Genomic DNA, 22,162 nt, shown 5'->3' with positions numbered 1-22,162 from the left:
CATACACTGCAAGAAAAGCCAAGCTACTTCAGCCTGCAAGTTTTAAAAGACTGGTTTTGAGGATACTGAGTAACACGCTAACAGCAGAATAAGCAAACTAAGAGTAGCTCAACCTGCCAAGGAATAGCAGAAGGGGGGGGATTTACCACAGTGCAGTGCTGAGTGAGGAACAAGCACTCAGCAAAGACTCCCAAACAAATGCCACTGAACTTTCAAACAAATCTGCTCTGACTGCGTTGCAACCTTCTGTGATTACTTCCCATGAATATTGTATCAAACGACGATTGCTCACTGGAACACTGAATTCTAAAGGAATGTTGCACAGGATCCAAGGAAAGTGAGCTATGAATTTTTAATTTAAGTATTCACATCAGAAACAAGTCTCTAAAAGTTTCCAGTCGTCCAATCAGAGATACGTTTGGTGTGACCTGTGAGTGCAAGTAATACAGATTTAAATTCGTGCCAAATAAGAACAATGAATCAAGACAAGCAGCAGACCAAGAACTAATGAGCCATGGTTTACATTTTTCCTGACACTAAAATATTTGAATTTTAATGGCAGAGTATTTTTTAATCTTTTTATTTAGTTTTCAAAAGAAAAAAAATACAGAGAATTAAAATTCTATCCTCCACTGTCATCCACATGTAGCAATTTATGCAACTCCAACCCACTCTAACTCCTACCTACAGCAAAAGTTGATCCAGCTGATTCAAGCCAGCTGACTGAAGAGGAGGGGGATCCAGCTGATAGTGTTCTTGGAGAAAGAACAGAACTGCAGCTCCTTGGCTAAATCCAGTAACAGAGATTTTTTTCATTCTGCTGAGCCACAAATGGTGTCCAAACTTCACTAGGCCTTAATAAATCCTACTGAGTCATAAACTTACATGATAGCAACTGTATCATTTTTTCCCCATTTTGAACTTTGCAAGTTGTTTTTTGCAACAGAAAACTATTGTGTCTCATACACTACAAAAAATATATAGAAACTAGATGTTGCTTGGTACTTCCCAAACAATTCACATGAACTTATACCATGCAGAAGTTTCAGCTGAAGAAGAATTTAATAAAGAATGCTAAGCATCTAAAACCAGGGAGCTGTTCCAAAAGTGTCTATGAGGCACCAAAGACAGTCATTACTGATTAAGAAAATAATTAAGACGTGTGCAGAATGTAATGATATTTCCATACATTGTGCAATTGATACGAGAACATCTTACGAGCTTGATGCTGCTCCTGTTAGTAATAACAGCTTACTGTTTTAGCATGCACAGCCAAGACCACAAAGCTACTGCATCACTCATGGGAAGCACTCAAGAATCCTTTTTTAGTTTTTTTTTTTACTTTTACTAATTTATTTTTGCTCTCGAGTTTTAACTACAGAGTAGATTTCCATGTAATGGGAGGGGAGCAAGAATCCTACTACAGCCACTGGGAACTTACTGATGATCTCAGATGAATCACAGTCCCATCAGACACTGCTGTTGTTGGTGGCACCTATAGTTAAGGGCATCTTATGAAGATGCTAATAGACACATATGAGCAACCACACCTATGCTCTGAACAGCTCAGATTTAAACCTGCTTTCAAGCCAAAGCCATGGAGCTGTTCTTGCAAAGGTTATGCTCAGCTGGTAATCCCTGCTCCACATCCCTCTGGAGAAGTGACTCTCATCCTCCAGTGAGGCAGAACAGCACATTTTTAAATAAAGCAACTTAAATTTCTGATAGTTTTTGCAGCTGTGCTTCCAAAATGAGGCTCTCTGCAGACAGCAGTACAATGGTGAGGAGAGGAGGGAGGGTTAACAGCAACTCCAGCCACACAGAGTTGAAGCCAAAAGAAACCCAAAGGGCTATCAGCCACAAAAAAGATCAAAAACCACTGTGACAAAATGTGTGGAAAATCTAGGCCAGAATGAGGGGGGAAATTAATTATCCATGTGCCAATTCTCACAAGCTCATCTCATCAAGTCTGGGTTCCTACAGGCACTAGTAAGTTGGAGAGCAGCTTTTACATGTTTTAGTGATTAAAAAATTAGAATTAATTAGTCTGCAAACATCAACAAAAAATCCTGGTGAAAGTCTTACATACTACCAGGTTTCAAGATTATTTAACATAGCAAGACGTATGTTACAGGCTTCCAGAATGAAGCTTTCATGACCTTTGCTAAATACCATGTTTCATTCTCTTCCTTTATTCACATGGTGACCCATGAAAGCAATAAACCTGTCATAAACAACAAGTGCATAATACCTGCTTTCCATTGCCACACATCTTCTTCCACTGTCACTCTTAAATAAATAAATGAATCATCTTTCTCTTCCTCAATCCTCTACAATAGATACCCTGAAAAAAAACGTTTGCTAAGAGTTAAAAGAGTCAGAGCCATTTCATGCTAGTATTTCATGCTCTGATTATCTTTTTTCCAATGCATTACCTTTAAAAAAAAAAACAAAACCTCTTCAACAATACTACATATCCCGTGAATATTTTGTGCTTACTCAGGATACTGTTCTTTATTTCTTTGGTTGATGACACTGTCATATGTCACCTCATTTGTCATTTACTTCTCATTAATATCAATTGTGCCCTCAGGATCAGTTCTGCCATCAGAAAATGGCACAGAGGGTCTGCAAATGGAAGAAATACCAAGAATCAGTGCCAAAAATAGTAGAGAGATCTTATCTCTCTTTCTCAGACCCCACAGATGCTCCTCTATACAGTCACAGCTCACTGACATTGTTCTAGTCACTAAGGTATAAGGAAGTTGTATTTAATGATGACATTGCTTTTACTGTAAGATTAGTTAACTAGCAGAACAGCAAGCTGGCAGTGCCTGCAACCCACATTTTCCTACTGCCCAGGACCTTGCCTACAGTGAAACAGCAGCTGCTAAAGACAAGCAAGGCTTGATCAGGCTGAGGGAGAAGCACTAGGATAGAACCTGGGGCTCCTTTTTAGGCCGCCTTCTCCCAGGAAAAGTCGAGCAGCTTGTGATTCTTGTCAGGTCAGGCAGAAATACCATTTCTCTGAATACCCCACACGCACTTTTCCATTTTACAATGCATGAATGCCTCTACAGTGTTATCTAGTGATGCTCTTTGGAAGTACTTTTCCAACCACAGCAGCACTGCCAATCTTACCCACAGGAAAAAGCGTGAGACAGGCTGCCAGGATCACTGGACTCACTTAAGTCTCATGAAAGACATCTGATGGATTGAACACGGCATGTTTTTCTACAGAAGAATTTAGGTAACTTACCTGTAGACAAAAGCTTTGGAGTTTGTATTTCTGTGTGACTTTAGATGATCAGGACTTAAGAAAACACTGTGAAACACCTGATAAAACTTGCACCTTGCTGGGTTGTTGTGCTTGCACAGAGTGTCTTCTGCTGTGCAGCAGTACATGTATCAACATGTTCAGCTCGCTCTTTCTGCTGATTTCTCTTGTTGAAAACAGATCACTGATGATTTTCTGTTTCTATTTAACCATCTTACTGGAAGCAAGTCACCAGTTGCCTTTTGTGTGATTGAAAAGCTCATTCATCATACAAATTAAAAATTCTATTGGTTTGCACCCACATACACGTTTTACAAATTACCCATTGAGGTTCAGTATTTGGGCATTTTAAAGCTCTGACACTATTTAGGCCCTGCCTTTCCTATAATAGCTAATTCCCCAAGGAATGTCCACACATGCAGCACTTGTAGGCCCCTGTGAAACTCGCAGCTGTAATGGCAAAATGCAATGTTCCATCAGAGCTCCTGTAATGGCACTCTCATTTCATGTTGGACAATGCTGCATTCCTTGTAGCCACGTAATAAACCAACTTTTAAACTATTGGCATGCTTGGATCATTTGCTCACAATTATATTTAGGAAAATATCTCATACAGCTGGCTGCTCAATCACTTGCCTCTACACTTTATTAGTCTGAGCACTAGGAGAATTCTCCATTGATTCACAAATAATGCTGAGTAACAATTGGTACAGACCTCTACCTAACATAAACATAACTAAGCACAAAAAATAACTTACATCCTATTTTATTGCAGATAACGTCTACCAGATTTTCAAAGAGGTATGGATTTCATACATCCCCCACTACACTTACCTACATCCCTACAACCTTCATCCTAATTTTACTCATCAGCTCCTGATGTCTTTATATATCACATTAGCATTTCCTTCCCTCATCTTTTCCACTTCAGCAGCCATGTATATCATTGCACTGTTGCAGTTTATCCAAGAGGCCAACACTTTCCATGCTGCAACATCAAGACGACCACTCATCCACATAATCCTGGTGAGTACTGTCACAGCTTTAACAAGAGACAACTGTACCTGTCACACTAGGAAAGCTATCCCATTTGCTTCACATTAAACAGTAGGGCCACACATGGAGATCATCTGTCACATGAGAAGCCTTGGTGAAAGGACAACTCTATCACACACAAAAACCCTGAAGAGCAGAAAAGGTTCAGCAGCTGGAGGAACTGTATTTTAATATTTAAGAGATCCCCCTCTGAGTGAAGATGAATTACAAGGCAAAATCAAACACATGCATATAGATGAAGTGACTTTACTAAGAGATGGCCTCTTCTTACCCTTGATCTCTATCAGCCATCTTGTTTCCATCAGAAATGCTCTTAATATGATAAAAAGCTCAAAAAATGCAAGGAACCAGAGGCAAATCTTCAACCAACTGACAGGTTGTGCTCCTTACATTGGTTTGAGCAGAAAATGAAATGATAAGGGTTTGAAAGTCTGTAAGCACAGTCGAGGAAGGATGCATTAGAAGCACTCTATGAAATTTGAATATAAAGTCTCTCTTTATTCACATTTGAGGAAAGAAATTGAATGGAGGGCACACCATTTATGATGCTTTATCCAAACAGACTGGTGTCAATGGCCTATATGTTAATTGCCATTAAGTTGTAGCTTTTCATTACCTAAGTTGCTATTACCATAGGCTCTGGAAACACAAGAGCTCTTCTAGCAAAAAGTCATTGCAGCAAATATCTGAAATCAACAGGTAAAGGAAACCAGGGAGGGTGGTGGACACATTATTAAAGGATGAGTATTTGTATAGCAGTAACAACTCATCTAAGTAACTTCACTGATTTAAGTTTGGGTTTGTTTTGATATTTTAAAACTGATTTGTGGTGTGATATAGATGGATTATTATGAAGTTCCAAATGAGCTGTTAAAATCAGTCCTTGTGTGCAAGCAACAGTGAATTTGGGATATTTATTCCACATTTAGGAACCTACTGTATAAAGTCATCTCCTCTGCTATGTGATCTGTTCTTGGGAAAGGTTAGATAAGGAAAGCTTAGAGTCAGTTAAGAAGGACTGTGATTATTCAGATCTGGTGGCACTGTCCTCTTGGTTGAAAATCTAGAGATCAAGTTCTTTTTTTGACAGTCAAATTTGTAAAGGTCTCAGCACTACCACACATATTTTCAAAACTCTTCTTGAGTGAATTTGGCCTGCAGTCCATAGCTGACTCCACTCCAGCTCTTTAACCATGGGCTGCAGGATCAGATCAAGATCTCACATTTTATGACTGGTCCAAACCACATGTATCAGTTCACATGGCTGATAATATCATGAGAATTTACAGTTCAGAATATTAAGTATTCTTCAAAGAGAAATTAGTTAGAACATGTCAGAATTGCTGTCTTCTCTCTCTCAACCCTGATCACTACAAATGTAGACAAAAGTCTTTTTACAAAAATGTAAAAAGAAAAAAACAGAATTCTCAGGTTATGCCCTTAATTTTTCACATTTTGATAATTTAGATTACAATTATTTTACTGTATTGAAAACTTGACATTTTCACTTAATTAAAAAGCAAATCTAGTAAAATTTTTTGCATCAGATTTTCAGGAAGCACTTTCAAGGTTAAGTTTTTATTTACCAATTTATTGTATTTGTTAATGAGGATAAAAACAACCTAAAAAGTCCTAGGAGAACAACAAACTAAATGTAATAAGAAAGTGCAAATTTTAACCCAGATTGCAGCAGCTTTCCTCTGCCCAGATGTCAGTTACCAGCTTAGGTAAAGTTCTGCATTAGCACATCTGAAATGCTTTTTCATCCATGTCTCACAGATTATTAGCAATCGTATATTTGACTGGAGTGTGTACATGCACAAAGCCACTTAGCTTTTAACCCAAAGCAATAACACCATCTCAGCAGGAAGCTGAGAGGCCAGAAACAGACAAGATCCTGAAGCATCCACATATTGTAACAGCAACAGAGATGCAAGAAACTTAATAAAATGTTCTGCCTACCACCACCACATTTACCCATTAACTCTGGGAATGCAGGTACAGGGCAATAGTTTCATTAGGAATTCCTACAGGATTTGGGCTGAGCCACTAAGGCATATTAAAAATTGCATACCAAAACATTTAGCCTAGAAGCTTGTTTCCTACACAAAGGACTTCCGCTGGGTTCCAGCCCAGAAAAGACAGAGATAGGCAGGAGTAGGTCTCATGGGAGGGAAGTGGTGACTCTCAGAGGAGAAAGGCTTGGATTGACTGAAAGCTACCCTTGGCCTGTTCCATAAGGAGCAGAGAGGCAGTTGGTGTATTCAGCTGCCTTGTCCTGCTCAACTAACACAGTTCTTCCTGCAGTGGCCTCTGTGTTCATTGTTTTTCAATGCCTGGAAGCAAGATCAGCTGATGTAGTTGCTCTTTCAACAGCCCTTACAAATGGATCTCTTATTTTGTTCATTCAGATACCAAAATCATGCATACTTTTCATGACTCTAGGTGTGCTACTGACCAGCTGTGACCAATCTAGAAAACTAGATCTAGATGGTGGAATTCGAAGTTAAAAGGGAATATCTCAGCAAGGGTTGTTCTTTGCTTTGTCCTGATATTTTGCTTAATCTTAACAGATTAGCTTCCCCTTCTGTGAACTGGGGATCTTCTGGGATCTATCTGCAGTAGTCGTTGTTACCTGCTCTATAGGAGAACTGTCAGATGTAATCAGTTCATACTTAAATGTTCTGGAGATAGAAACTCTATGTCAGGCCAAAGTACTACTGTTGCTTGAGTACTATAAAGCAGGTGCAGCATTTAAAATCTCGAGTGGCTGCGTAAGAAACACATGTATAAAGCATAATATAAACATTTCCTGGTTGGGGCTTTTGCTGCTGAGCTGTTGTTACTATTTTCTTTCATTATTTAAATCCAGTGTCAATAAAAAAGTACATACTGGAAATTACTGCTTAATATTTTAGGAACTTCATGGGGTTTCACCTTTTTTTTTCCTTTTTTGCTTATTATTTGTTTTTTTAAAGGATGGATTCAGTTTTAAGTATGAATCACACAGTAGTCTTACAAGGGAGAAGAGGAATTAGTCATAAACATGATTGTGTATTTAAGCACAGAAGAACACGTAGATAGTGGGGATAGTGGGGGGTGGGAGGCTGAGGTAGACATGAAGCTGCCATAGCTATTTTAATCAGCAAAAATAATACTGGAGGGGGGGGAAGGGGGGAAAGCTAAGCCAGCTTCATAGCCAGCAGAGGGAGCCAGGAAAAGCCGTTAGTATCCAGAGAGTGAGAAGAAAGACAAAGTAAAACAGGCTCATCTTTCTTCACATCTTTTCTCTCATCTTCATCTCTTTGTTGGAAGTGCTGCACTCCTGGGGTTCCTGCTACAGATTATCCATTTCCACTGCAGCAGAGGCATACTAAATGCAATGAAGTGCCTGTAAATGTTTCAGACTTACTTTCCATCAGAGACCAACAGGATTTATACAATTTATAGAGAAAATGGAGAGTTCTGCATGGACTTGGATGACTTGCCTGCTGTGCACTTCAGTCCTGATTTCAGAGAGAAAAGTTCTCTTGCAGTATTTTGCAGAGCTGAGCCACAACGAGGATGCATGCACCAATCCATGGCTCATGCTTCTCCCAAAACGCCTATCCCATAGACAATCCCCCCTGAATCAAGGATCTGAGACACTGATAGTGCACCTGAGTGGTGAAATGAGTAACACTGGATTAGCAATGGACACAGATATTACTGTTATTCTTCAAATAGGACAGCAGACAACTTGAAGCCTTATTTAGCCAGCAACATAAATGACTGGAAAAGTTACTGGATACATTAACAACATCACATAAATCAGCTCTTTTTCTAAGTGAACAGACTAATCACTATGAGTTGTATGAAAACTTAGCTGCACTTCTTTCATTGCATGTTGTCTTATTTACACAGCTCTAAATATCTGACCCAGAGCTGGGAAAATGCTCTTTTACCAAAAAAAAATCCAGAAAACTTCTTCTGGGCAGGGGGATGGTTCCTACACTGCATCACTTCAATATTTCTTAAGTGATCATTTTGGTCCCTTTCCTTGAATTACTAAATCACATGAATGAGTAATGCAATGGTCTGGTCTTTCAAAAAGGTTGCATCCACACTTTCTGAAGGCAGGAAGAAGGACTGACTTTGAGCAAATCATGTATGACTCCTTTTTTTCCCCCATAAGCAAAGTACTGGTTCTAGGATATCTTAATTATCATTTAGATTATCAGAGTAGCTCTAGTATCTTCTAGTCTGACTACCCTTTTCTCTTGGCTGGTCAAAGGCATGAGGTTTTGCCTGGAACAATGATGTTTCAGGCATTCTTCATATTAAGTTTTGCAGGGTTTCTAAAACCAGATCTTTAGCTAACAGTGACAGAAAGCTACATTCACACCCATAACCCAACAGGTTTATAAAAAGCATTTGAATTATATCATAATATTCAGGACAGGAACATTTGGCTTATCTGAAGGACTTTGACCAGCATTAGGCATTCACAATGCAGTGGTTAGTTACAGTGAGCTATGGATCAGGATTCTTTTGGAAACTATTATCTTGTAAATAACTCCGAAGTGTAACTACAATCAAGGAAATATTAGCCCATTCATGAACAGAAAAAGCAAAAGTATGATTAATAAAACTCAGCTCTTCCTAAACTGACTATATTATTTTGGACTGCCAGGAAAAAATACAGGCATTTAAAACATCTGTAACTTGGTTATGAGTGCACTTAGGACAAAAAATGATTTATGAAGCTTATGTCATGTGCTATTATTTTCCACTACGACACAGAATCATAGTTGTCCAGCCCACAACAGTGATAATGCAAACATCTTCTGCCCCAAGCATTTGCTCTGTGGCAAGGAATACAGAGCACATTATGTTCTCAACTCTCAGAGCAGCAACAGGGGAGTGTTCTAGTGGCTGAGCAGAAAAGAAAGGAAGAAAGCTATCATCAGGAGCTTGTATTTATATTGAGTCTTCTTCTGCGATGATATAAACGTTGGGCATCCGGCTGCATGCTTCGGATTGTAAATGCTGCTTGATCTACAAGAATACAAACGTATTTCATGGAGACCTTGCTGCCACCAATCATTACATCCTTTTGGGCCTTTTCTTACCATTACCTAAAAGTCATGGGAGGTATTTTACAATGCCCTAAAAATGGTGATAAAACTCAACTCTGAGGAAATGCTTAGCAAACTGATCTGATCTTCTATTTTTACAAATCCAGTGATTATAATAGCTCCAGTGTTTTCTCCCCTTCACAAAGTGTGTACTTGGTCCTAAAAGATACTGATATGTGTGTGCCTCACCAACGCTCCTGATCTTAAAAATAGCATTAGTAACACATAATATAGCAGTTGCTTTGGTAACTGATTTTTCCCCCCCTTTTAAAAGCTGAATAAATAGCTGTGTAATTATCAGTGGGTATGTGATTGCATTGGGTCTGAAGTAACTTTTACACCACATTTTTTCTGTGTTTCCATGAATATGCATAAATGTTGAGGTAAGGCATGCTTAATAAGTGAATAACTCGTGTCAACATGGCATGTTGTGATTAAAGGAGGTTATCTGGAAAACTACGATTTTGAGCAGAAACTGCAAAATTAGCAAGTGTTGTGGGAAACAGAACTTCAGCTAGATTCATTTTGCTGGTAATCCTCACCTTAATGAGAGTCCCACTGTACAGGAAGTTGGGGAATTAAACAATTACATCATGTATATTTTTTTCAGCCTGTTGCTTTGTGATTCTGGGACAAAGCAACAAAAAGAGCTGAACTTCTTGAAGTGCACAAACTATCCATGCCTGGGTTGCAGTTCACTAACATTCTCATCTTTTGGACTGGTCTCGGATCCTAGCAGTGTAATGCTTCACTGCACTAGGTACACAGGATATTGGAACTGCAATATCCCAAGAAAGCAGAAGAATTTCCCACCACTCATAGCACCCTGCACAGGTACAGCCAGCTCCTAAGAAACTCAAATCAAGGGTCAAGTAATTCCAACCGACTTCATTGCCAAAGCCCAACTGACCTTGGTGAGAGGAAGGAAGACACTGTGTGACACCTGGCAAAACAGAGCAAGTGACAATAAAGCAACAACAATTCCATTGAGAATGCACAGATGACTAATTAAGAAATGCAAATTATTTTTGCCTATCTATGGTCGTATTTGGGAATAGTACAGAAAATCTGACAAATCACAACACTGTGTTATACCTGAAAACTAGGTAATTTCTCCCCCCTGGAATGTGTGCAAATATATTTGAGCTCAACTATTAGAACATCTTTCTAGTGACTTACTTAAAATAAAATACTCTTTTATTACTGAAAGCATTAAAATGCCATGTTTATATAGTAAAGATTATAATAGTAATTTAACACTGAAGCTTTGAACTAAATTTCTTCTGTTATAAATTTGAAAGGGTAGGTGAGCACAGATACATGTGTCAGGAAAATGCCATACTGTCTTATTTGTGAATTAAGTGCAGATTAGCGCAGAAGAGCTATTGAATGGCCAAGATACCATCCAAAACCAGTGAATGCTGCCTGGCAGTACCAGAGAGTGAAAATGTAGAGGTAAATATTTTCTAGGAATTGTTCCTTAAAAAGATGTACTCAACAGATTCTAACATTATCCATTTAAACTAATTTACATGAGCCAGCAATGGCTCAGGTGGCCAAGAATGCCAATGGCATCCTGGTCTATATCGAAACTAGTTTGTCCAGCAGGAGTAGAGAAGTGATTGTGTCCCTGTACCTGGCCCTGGTGAGGCTACATTTTGAGTACTGGGCTCAATTCTGGGCACCACAGTATAGAAAAACATTGAGGTCCTCGAGCGTGTCCATAGAAGAGCAGTGAGGCTGCTGAGGGGTTTGGAAGGTTGTCACACGAGGAGCAGATGAGGAAGCTGGGATTGTTTAATCTGCAAAAGGCTGAGAGAAGCTCTTATAGCTCTCTACAACTACCTGAAAGAAGGTTGGAGTGAGGCTGGTGTTGGTCTCTTCTCCAAGTAACTAGTGATAGGATGAGAGGAAGTGGGTTTAGGTTGTGCCAGGGAAGGTTTAGATTGGACATTAGGAAAAACTTCTTTACTGAGAGAGTGGTGAAGTGTTGGAACAGGCTGCCCAGGGAGGTGGTTGAGTCACCTTCTTTGGAGGTGTACAAGAAGCGTAGAGATGTGACACTTCAGGATATAGAGATGTGACACTTCAGGATATAGTTTAGTGGTCATGGTAGTTGAGTTACAGTTGGACTTGATGATCTTAAAGGTCTTTTCCAGCCTTAATGATTCTATGGTTCTACGATAAAATGAAGATGCAAGGGCTACCAAAGTCAGCTGAATGATTCCTATTAATTTTAGCCTTAGGCCCTAAGAAAAGGAGTTACTTTGGAGAAGTAGTGATCTTGCTTTAAGTATTTTAGGAATATAAAGGGCAGTGGATCAAACTGGGGATTCAGTCTTTAAACTTTCAGAGGTCCTTCAAGGGTGACAATATCATAAAAATCCCCCCAAAACAGATACAGAGTCAAATATAAAGAAGTCTATAATAATACCCTGGTTTAGCAAAGTGGTTCATAAACTGGACAGAGGTAGTAGCTCATACAGCTGACAGGAGTGACATTGGGCATCAGCCTCAGAAAATTTTTAATCCTGCATTGTCTAACACTAAGAATTTAATTTTTTCCCCAACCTCAGAAAAAGATTTCCCCATTGCCACCTGAAAGGGCAATACTTCAAAGTAGAAAGTACACTTTACTGCCTCCAAGTGCATAATCAGATATCATCAAGCATCATCCTTCCCATGGTCACTGCAGAGGAAATACACAAATTGATTTTCAAGGTGCTTAATTTTTTACTTAGAGGTCCATATTTTGGCCTGCACAGAAATTTAGAAAATATTTTATTCACTGTCATCAATTACTTCTGTGTATGACAGTGCAGAGGTCTAAAACATCCTTCTTTAATTGGTTTCACACTTTCAGGTACCTATGATAAAGATTTTGATGTTTCCAAACAGCCATTTCATGTAATCTGCTGTTCAGGGAGACCTGTGGTCATTTAATGCTTGCTACATGTGATTGTCATGTCTTCTCGCCTCCTCTTTCTAACATTCCAAACTAATTTAAAACACAGAGCGTCATTAAACTGCCCTGATGCCCTCACACCAACCAGCAGTTTTACCAAGCTAAGTACTTCCTTTTTATCACTATAAGCACTGAGTTTCATGTGATCTTATTTTCAACAGCAAATTACTTCCTGTTGTGAGTTCAACTGTTTGAAACACTCTGCAAAGAATCCTACACTGCAGGAAATAGTCCTGTTCTATTTAAATATTTGCTAGTTATACAAATAACTTCCTTTCTGAATTGCTTTGCATTTTTTCAACTTTTTAAATTCTTCAGTTTAATCATCAAACTGCTTTCAAATGCAGGATAGCTTGGGGTTAGTTTCAGGATACTGTTAGTTTTAAGCTACGCCTGTAACTAATACATGTTTTTTACTACATGTTTCTCAACTCCCACAAAAATAATTTCAAAAGAACTACAGCATCAGAAAAAAAGTATTACTAGGATATTTAAAATCTGAAGGATAAAATTTAAGTGACAACTAAATGGTGATTTTCCAATTCCCATGAAGACAGACCTTGTCATTTCAACCCTTAAAAAATCAGAATAGTTAAACATTTCCTTTCATTTTATTTTTCATGCCACAGGAAAAACATATTATGATTTTATTTTCAATGGGAAAGAAAATTGTCCTATGTTAGATTAAGTGCATTAAATAAGGACTGGGGTTATTTGATTAAATGTTTTGGAGGCAAATGCACAGTGACATGAGCCTAATGAACTGCCAACAACTCTGACTTGATCCAAACGACACCTCTTTCAGGTTACTTAGAAAGGTCACTGTAAAAACAACAATGCATTTTTAGGATTAGATCTGGTACCTGCTTGCTCAATAGACCAGCACGAATCAAGCAGTGACAAAAGCAATTTGATGAAAGTTGAGTAGTTAGGGCTTAACTCCATGGTTTACATCAGGATCTAATTATAGAAGGCTGGGTCACGCTGCTGGCTCTGCCAGCTTCCTCTGGCACACCAGCCTGTGGCTGAGTCAGTGTGGTGAAGAGGGAGAAAGTCTACCACTGGGGCAGGCTCTCTACCTGGCATAGGCCTTTACTCCTCTCCTCGTCAGAAGAGGAGGTGCATGTATGTCTGATTTTCCGTGTTGACAGTTCTGATGCACCCCTGCTCCGAGTTAAAAAAATAAAAGGAAAATAAATTTGGGACCTGTGTGATCACTCTGTATGATTTTAATCTCTCCCTATTCAAAGCCCCCAGATGCAAACTTTCTTCAAAAACACATCTAAAGAAATGCCGTCAAATGCATGAAATAAACTATTTCTAGGCTTGCTGGGCTTTTAACACCGTCTACTCGACCACTTCATTGCCAAACAAGGGAAAAGTCAACAAACAATTTTTATCTACAAAAAGTCAAATCTTCCCAGGGGCTAAAAGTTCAGGCTTCCAGGCTACGTTCTAAATTACACTAAAGCCCTGCAGTGTTTGACAATTTACAGGAAAGTTATCTGCAGTGCAATACAATTGTGAAACAACTAAATTTTGTATTAGGAAGACAGCATTTTGTAAAAGAGGAGGATGGCTCTGAAAATTAATATAGAAACCAGCACCTAAGAATGAAGGAAACTCCTTAAGGTTCCTATGAGGAAATTGAAATAAGAAATGACAACCTCTTTAGCAGCCAGCGTCCAGAATGGCGTTGTTAATAGTGTCAATAAAATTCACTTTCTGTCTCTTATTTGTTAAGCTCTAAAAATTCAGTCTACTCTTGTTAGCTAATCTTTTAACTTCAGTCCATTTACCACACTTTAATCTCACAAGGGCAACAGAAAGGTCTGATTTCAACAAGAAAAGCTGGTAATTATTGACATCAAAAAGTATCCCAAAGTATCTTTTCTGTAGGCACCAACCTTCCCCAAGACTATTTGTTCCTGATTTAGGGCATCCGGGGACTTTTACAATCAGGTTAAATGTTGCTTTTTTTAATATAGCTGTCAGTTACAGATTACAATTCAAACAGTTTCTATAGATGGAATTTGATGCCAATTCTTCATTAAGACAGAAGTGTACAATCATATGTAGAGGAAGAAAGTGTAATGAATTTATAAAATCCATCTTTACTGATGAGTGAGCCCTAATTCTGATTGAGATGAATAATTCAAGTCTGAAGGAAAGGGAAAGGTCACTAAACAGAGTATACTGCAGTATGAGAGCAAACGTGGTATCTCCCATCTACAAGGGAAAAAGGCTCCTCAAATTTAAGCAGAAGGCCAAGTGCTTACAGTCTTCCTTTTAATTAAGGCAATAATTTGATGTGAGTCTATTACAAACAAAAGCAAGTGCCTAGTCATTGTCGAAAAGATACTGTTTGAAGGTCAAATTCCTCTGCAGCTGCATAGAGGTCACCTGCATTTCATATAAAGGGCAGAACTGGCCCTGTGGTAGGACAAGAAAATAGCTCTAACATTTAATCTGATTTTTCTTCAGCTCCTAGATACCTAGTATATTATTAGATTGAAGTTATTCCATAAGTTTATAAATCCAAAGGGCCCAGTCTTTGGATAGACAGTCTTCCAGAAGACCCAATATATAACCATAAAAGAAGGCAGGCATTTAGAAATGTTAGCAAGCTTTGCCCATACAGACATTTTCTGGCAAGTAAAATGATTTCATTATTTTAAAGGCTGATGAAGTTAAATGATAGCAAAAGCCAGGAGGTACCTCAAATACAGGATGACTCTCCATATGTTCAGTGCAGGATATCAGTTCTGCATCAGTCAGCTGAACAATCTCATTGTGCTGCCAAGTTCTCAGGTTAATGTTTACAACGGCAAAAAGCCATACAAAGGGACACATCTTCTGCTGGTATAAATGATGAGCCTGACTCCAAAGGAGGAACTCCTTCAAGTGGAGCCATCTAATTCTGGCAACACTAGGATGAAACAAACTCTGATATTTATTTCTAATAAAGGATATTAAGGTAAATTGTGCATCTTTACCTCCCCAAATACAGTGCATTCAGCAATTCTAAAGCATGTTCAGCTGCAGAAGCTTAACATGAGCCAGCAATGGGCACTTGCAGCCCAGAAAGTCAACAGCGTCCTGGGCTGTATCAAAAGAACTGTGACCAACATGGAATTTGGTTCTAAAACCCTCACTTCACCAAGCAACTAGAAAAATGACCACCCAGCACTGAGAAAAGCTCAAATGAGCAATGCATATTGCTCAGTTTAACAAAGTGAATTGCACTTAATAATGTTCCACTCTCAGAGCAATCTGTCTCCTGAACAACTCTACTTCATCATAGTGAACTACTTCATGAAGAAATTATTTTAACCTTGGCATTAGAATATTGGATAAGATATTTAATACTCACAACTGGATAAACAAATAAGGTCACAGGAGAGACACTGTTCTGATCCCTGTTTTTCCCTTTTTATAGATTTAAAATAGTGTTGGAGACCTAGGAACACAGTAAGGAAGCTATTGAACAGAAACAGATCTTCTACTTCATTAGAGCTCTACCTGGTGCAGAAGACAGAGCAGATACTAGTAAGGATAGAGCTCCTGGGCTGAGCTCCAGCTTTGAAGCCCCAGCAGGTAGTCTTCCTACAGTAAAGGATTTCTATTCTAGCCAGCTGTGGCCAAACCCCATGCCCTTTGTATAATGGAACATACAGACCAGAATGTCAGCATCCATTCCAAGAATTGTGCCAGGTATCAGTTAACAAGGACACTCATTTTTGCATGCCTTATAAATGCTGATGGCATTCATCTGAAGGCTTTGATGGAGAATAAGTTTGAAAGAGCCCACTTAACTTCCTCCAATGATGCTGAGTTCCAAGCAGCAGGACTGCAGTAGAGTAGGTCATACATAATTAAATATTCATTTTACCGAGTTTTTAGAAATACCAATAATATTATTTGCAGTATGTGTAAGAACTTGACTATTTCGCCACTTTTTTCTTGAGTGTTTTACTTAGAGTAACCTGTTAGGGATATTTTTAATAATACAAATTTATTGTGACCTTATATAATTAATGGATTATCTACAAAAGACATTCTTTTTCTCAAATTTTTTCCTCACAAAATTAGTCTAATATTAAAAGTAATTTTAGACTAGCTGCATCTTTTGAGGGAGTTGATGTGGTTTTCTTGGTAACTTTTTTTTAAGGAATTCCATGTCTGGATGCATTCTGCTAACACTGAAGTCACTGTCTATTCAACCACGGACTGACATAGGGAAAATTAAACCAGAACCAATATTTTTTGAAAATGCCATGCCCTACACTTGGTGGTGAGCGGGCATCTCATTTTTTTTTAATTGGTTATAAATAGATGTCGTATCTAGAAGAATCACATTCCTTTTTGTTAGCCAGCTCTTTAATAGCAAAATATTTGACCACTGCAACATTTTTCTACTGGAGCAGTTAATGGAAACCTTAGTATATTTCCTATTATGTATTCAAACTCTTTGCCAATTTCCTCTCAGCATGTGAAAACCCTTATTTGTGAGCAATGTGCTTCATATACTGGGAATATCCCAAAGAAGGCAATTACTGCATAAACCATGGTTACGGTGTAACGTTCTCCAAAGTACAAAAGCATTAGGCAAAACACATGAGAAGGCTTTTAATGCTAGCATAGCCTGCAAAGTAAAATCAACTGTACCAAAGGCTGACCTTTCTTACAGTAACTCAATCACATTCCAGTTGGCAACACACTGATTTTATCAAAATATCTTCTGTTTTCACAACGAACCTCATGAGTTTTGGCCTTAACTTATGTTTTAAGCAAAGGTATACCTTCTCTTTTAGGAAATACCCGATACTGAATTACTTGTTGTTTAAGTTAAAAACATTAAGGAACGGAGCTACAGACATCAATGATGTCTCCCTAAGTTTTATGGACATCTCCCCTTCTTTAAATTCCCTAGCAGATGGCTCACAGGTTTCCAGAAATGATCACAAAAGTCAGCCTTATAGGTCAAACCATCTTCTCTGAATATTAACAATAGAAGTAGCTGTTATTTAAAACTCAAAAAACCACAGCCCTATTGAAGTACTCCCATATAAAAATAACATGGGCAAATTCAAATGCACTAACAGCTCCTGAGAATCCAAATCATTCACACATTCACATTCCCTATCAAGGGACAGGAAAGGATGATTAAGGTTATTAAAAAAAAAAAAAAAAAAGTGTTCAGGAACTGTTGTTTAAATACCTTTCAAAGTAGGGATATGGAAGGAAATGAGAATAAAATAAATAACATTCATGTTCTAGAACAAGCTAAAAACATGATAGCAAAATTCACCTCATGAGCAATGTTTGTATGCAAGACTCAGGAGACAAAGCCAAAACAAACCCAGTGCATTTATGATTCCTGTTAACGCCAAAAAGACCTTAAATCAAACCCCCAAATCTATTAACAATCTTTCCCATTGAACACTGAAAGCAAAATTTTAGTTCAAAATGATTATTCATGTTTTGAAAGCCTTTTGCATGATCAAACTCTGTAATTCACTTACAGCAAGAACTTCACAGAGCTTCTTAGTTCATCAGAAATTGTGCTTGGGTGTAAGGTCAGAGGCAGCTCTCCACACCCAGCTGGGTGATTCATCCCAGCTCCACCAGACAACAGCAAGATTTTTGTTTTGCTCTCTTATTCATGTCTTCAGTCTTCTCACGTCACAAGGGACAATATATGATCAACTAGACAGAAGTGAGCTGGATTTCAACTAAGGAGTAGAATGCTCTGTCACCAGAACCAAAACCTGCACCATAGTGTAACCTGCACCATGAGCTGCCCCTCAAAGGAAAGTATAAACATTTTTCCTTCTTTGGAGCTGACCCTTTCCAGGTAAGCAACTTCTTCACAGTGCAGCTCCTTTTTTCTTTTCTATTGAAACATTCTTAGTCCTTGATCCATTTCTACATGAATCGTATGTAAAGGATGGGATGGGCAATGGAATCTTCCTGCACACAGGGAAATATCTCAAACAGAAGTGATAAGCATCAATTTTTTTTTTCTGAAGGTTCAGGTGCAGCCAGAAGCTAGTTCAACATTTGAGGCTGGCCACAAGGTGTGGCACCCATTTTAAACTAGATGGCAATGCTTGGAATGTAAAAATAACTGACGCAGACCAAAAGACGCTCGATTCTACCTAGGGTTTTTTCCATTATAGATCCGATATCTTAATGATAGGTTGGACTCCAGATTTCCTGTGTGGAAACATTCTTTTGGAAATTAAGAAACCATAGTCTTTTGATGCTTTCAGAAGGTTTTTCCTCCCAGAATGCCACATAATTTTCCAGAAAGTTATATCACTGCTATACAATTTCATGAGCTATTTCAAAAGTCTAAGGTATCTCTTACTGTTTAGTTCTAGGGGTAACTTTAAAAGTTTCTGTGGGACTTTATTAAACTCTTGCAGAGTCCCACTATTCTTCTTCCTACTACATTTCATAGCGTTTTTTTTTCACTGGGGTTTGCATAGTCTCTTAAAGCAAGAGCCTGGAGTCAGTATAATCTAATTTGGACGTTCTGATGAATGAATGTAAAGGAGAAAATGGAGTCATCATTAATTTATAACACATTACCAGACTTAACAGTAAATACTGATCACCATGGGTTTGGAAATGCCTATCACGAAGCTCATGCTCCAAGTCTTTTACCTCACTGGTTTGCTATCACAAACAAGCAATCTCAACAATTTTGTACTGATGTATTTGCAATGGATCCTAAACCCTTATTCTTGAAAAGCTAATTTTAAAAGTCCAAACAACTTAGCTTATACCCTCAAATATTCTTAGAGAAAAAAAAAAAACCAACCACAAATAAACAAACAAAAATCACCAAAACCCCCACCAAACCAATCAAACAGAACATAGTTTATTGTTTCCTAACTGGAAAGCAGAGATTTTGGTCTGAAACAAACACATTTCATGACTATCCAGGATGAACAAACAAATCTGGGAAGAGAGCTAATAACTTATGCCAGCATTGCTCTATGAAGGATCTATGCCCATGGGAGGACATTATAAAAATTAGACTAATGTAGCATAAAGAATGAGTTTGATTTCTGTTACAGCATTATTCTATCACCATTGTTTTGCTTTTCAGGCAGCTTCACAATTGACTCCTTGAAGAGTGAGAAAAGTATAACTGCTGATTGGAATTCACTGGGCTTAGGCTGGACTACGAGATGTTTGAGAAACATGTGGCAGATGAGGGAAGTCCTATTTCCTCTGTGCTTGCTCCCTTTCATGCAGATGGCTGTGTACTTGATGAGAGTATTTAAAATCTTCTCCAGCCTCTTTGATCAGGTTGTTAATCATTGTTTAGTCAGTTCCATCCCTGCCTCAAGAGCATTTATAGGATCTCTTCCCTGGCATATAAGCATCATAAGGAGACTGAATCAAAAAGTGTCAAATGGCACGTGGGAAGATATTATAAAAATAATGCAAGAGGATATGAAAGTCAATTTAGGATTCACATTTTCAACTAAACCACTTCTTCAAAAAGTGAAGAAAAAATCCATACACATTCATTATCACTGATGTTAACAGTGAAGTAGAGTCAGAGAATCATAGCATGCTCTAGGTTGGAAGTGACCTGTAGAGGTCATCTAGTCCAACCCATCTACAGTACGCAGGGACATCCCCAGCTGGATCAGGTTGCTCAGAGCCCCATCAAGCCTGACTTTGAATGACTCCACCACCTCCCTCGCCAACCTGTTCCAGAGTTCCAACACCCTCAGAGTAAAGAACTTCTTCCTAAATGTCCAGTCTGAATCTGTTTAAATCTGTTCTTTAGTTTAAAACCATTGCCCCTTGCCCTATTGCTACAGGCCTTTGTAAATAGTCCCTTGCCAGCCTTCTTTTAGGCTCCCTTAAGGTACTAGACAGGCAGTCACCTTCAGCAAAATAACCCAGGAATGCCACCACATGTAGTACAAATTACAGAGTTTTGACACTGAAACTATATAGTCAATATTTCAAATAAGCTGATTCACAGTACTCTTCCTCAGGTATCAGTATCACAGTTCTAAAGGTGGTAAGAAATCAAAGCAAGAAGCGGTCTGCAATGCAAGCATCTTTTTGAAGTTACTACTCCCATAGCAGGCCACATCCCATGTCTCTATCTACCATCTGCAGAAGTCTACCAGAACATGGAACACCAGTTCTCTCTAGATGTTGCAGTGGTAACTTCCCTGCAAGGTCTGGCCCTTTAGAACACTACATCAGGAAAGACTTCAAGAATTCTTCTACTGATGCCCAGTTTCTTTCCTTAATGTCTAAGGCAGCTGGAAAAAACTGTATTTACTGCAAACTAATATGCAACAGCAACCTCGAGGAAGGGCTATTACTGAAAAATCCCACATGGATTCTTCTTTCTGTTTCTCAGGAAAAGTTCACAGGTTGTGTAGGCACCTCACAATCCTTTTCTAAATTTTTTTACCTGTGTACATATATCAATGTATAATGAAAGCACCTTCTCACATATATGAGACAGAAGTGACCCTAACAACTTTGTACTTCATACATTTTCTCCATTCAGTGTATGTTTCATGTACAAACCTCTGAGACACAAGCCCTAGTAACTCATTAACATAACAATGGCACATTAGGAACATCAATGTTGGAGTCAAACAATAATAGCTTAAGGAACATCAACATTTTGTCACCCATGTATCTCCAACAAAAAAAATACTAATACAAATGTCACTGATAAAAGCATGACTTGACTCTTCTGTCACACACAAAATATCACTACCATGTAATTAATGCCAGTAAACTCACAGGCTCTACTTGTGCACTGTTTTTATCCCCCTTGGAAGAAAATAATACCACTGGTTTTCATCACACACAAGTCAGTTTTTCTATGACTCTTTTCAATCCAAAAAGAAATACATTTTTTTAAAATGCATAAAATACTGTATTTTCAGTCCAGGCTCCTACACGCAAAAGGAAGGATATTCACAGTGAGAGAAGGGGAGCTCCTGTGTCAGAGGGGCCCTTGCCTGTGGTTGGTTTGCTGTCTGTCATTCTACAACGGACTGAATTCACACTATGACTTGCTCTGTCTGATGAAGTCTTACTGCTTCCCAAAGCCCTAAGCAAAATCTTTCAGCATCATCAGTTGTTTCATTAGGTTCTCATTCAGCTGAAAATACAAACACTTACTGCAAAGAAGTAACTGCAAAAGCACCAAAGATGCTACAAGTAGTAAGTAGCTCCTGTAGTAGTAATAGTTACTGTAGGTAAATTGTGGCTAACATGTTATCAGTCAGCTCACGTGTTGCAGTGTCTGATTCCAGCACGTCAGCGATTCCATCTGACTACACCAAGGAGAGCTGAGGTGAGTCATTACAGAGATGGGACATGCAGGGGCACTGAGCCAGCAGTAAGGAGTTGTCCTTTTTCAGATTAATGCCAGAGTACCAGAACAGGCCTCAGTACTGTGAGCTTTGGTAAGTAAGACTCAAAGTAGTGACTGGCTCACTGAGAAGAGGCAGTGCTCATTTGGGCACATGATTTAGTGATCCTTCTTCCTCTCCCAAAAAGTAATTTGGGAAGCAATGAAGTGGGATCCATTGTAAGCCAGTGCCACTACCAAAAATTCTGAAGTGGAGGTAACAAGTCACTTCAGATGGCTGTGAAATCACAGAGATATGGTCCTCTTCCAGAACAAGATTCCAGTTTTAAGAACTCCTACTTTCAAGAAATGGTGATGGGCAGAGCAAGATT

The sequence above is a fragment of the Indicator indicator genome, chromosome 19, assembly GCF_027791375.1.
Source record: "Indicator indicator isolate 239-I01 chromosome 19, UM_Iind_1.1, whole genome shotgun sequence".
Classification (NCBI taxonomy): Eukaryota; Metazoa; Chordata; class Aves; order Piciformes; family Indicatoridae; genus Indicator; species Indicator indicator.
This window is presented reverse-complemented; position numbering follows the sequence as displayed.